We start from the raw sequence: 560 nt of genomic DNA, 5'->3' as shown, positions 1-560 counted from the left end.
AAACCCTCTTTCCCACCCTTCTCTCACTAAAAGAGGAAAACTGCACCCTTTGTCCTGAAGCCTCCAGAAAATAAACCGAGTGTAATGCTGAGGGGTGAGATCACGTGGGTCTGTGGTGGATGGTAGGTGGGGGACAGGAGATCACAGGGCATGGTAAGGGAGCTGCACAACTGGCGTGAGAGGCAAGTACACCAGAGAAGGGGAACTTATGCTGGGATCAGCCAAAAACCAGAGGGCTAGAACAGGAGGCCTGGGGGTCTCAGATCTAAGAAATGTCATGTGAGCTGGGGCTGGCAGAAAAAAAAAACAAAGAATAACCAGGATAACAGCAGAAACCTGACTACATACTAATCACTGCTCTGGAGAAGGAACTGGCAACCCACTCCAGTATTCTTGCCTGGAAAATCCCACAGACAGAGGAGCCTGGCATACTACAGTCCATGGAGTTGCAAGAGTAAGACACAACTTAACAACTAAACCACTACCACCAGAGGGACTACCCAAATGTTGAATAAAAAGCCAAGAGTGCTTCATGTTTGAGGAGAACAGGTTAGGTCAGG

The sequence above is a fragment of the Bison bison genome, unplaced genomic scaffold, assembly GCF_000754665.1.
Source record: "Bison bison bison isolate TAMUID 2011002044 unplaced genomic scaffold, Bison_UMD1.0 scf7180017863096, whole genome shotgun sequence".
NCBI lineage: Eukaryota > Metazoa > Chordata > Mammalia > Artiodactyla > Bovidae > Bison > Bison bison.
The sequence above is the reverse complement of the archived record's forward strand: the minus strand, read 5'-3'. Positions refer to the sequence as shown.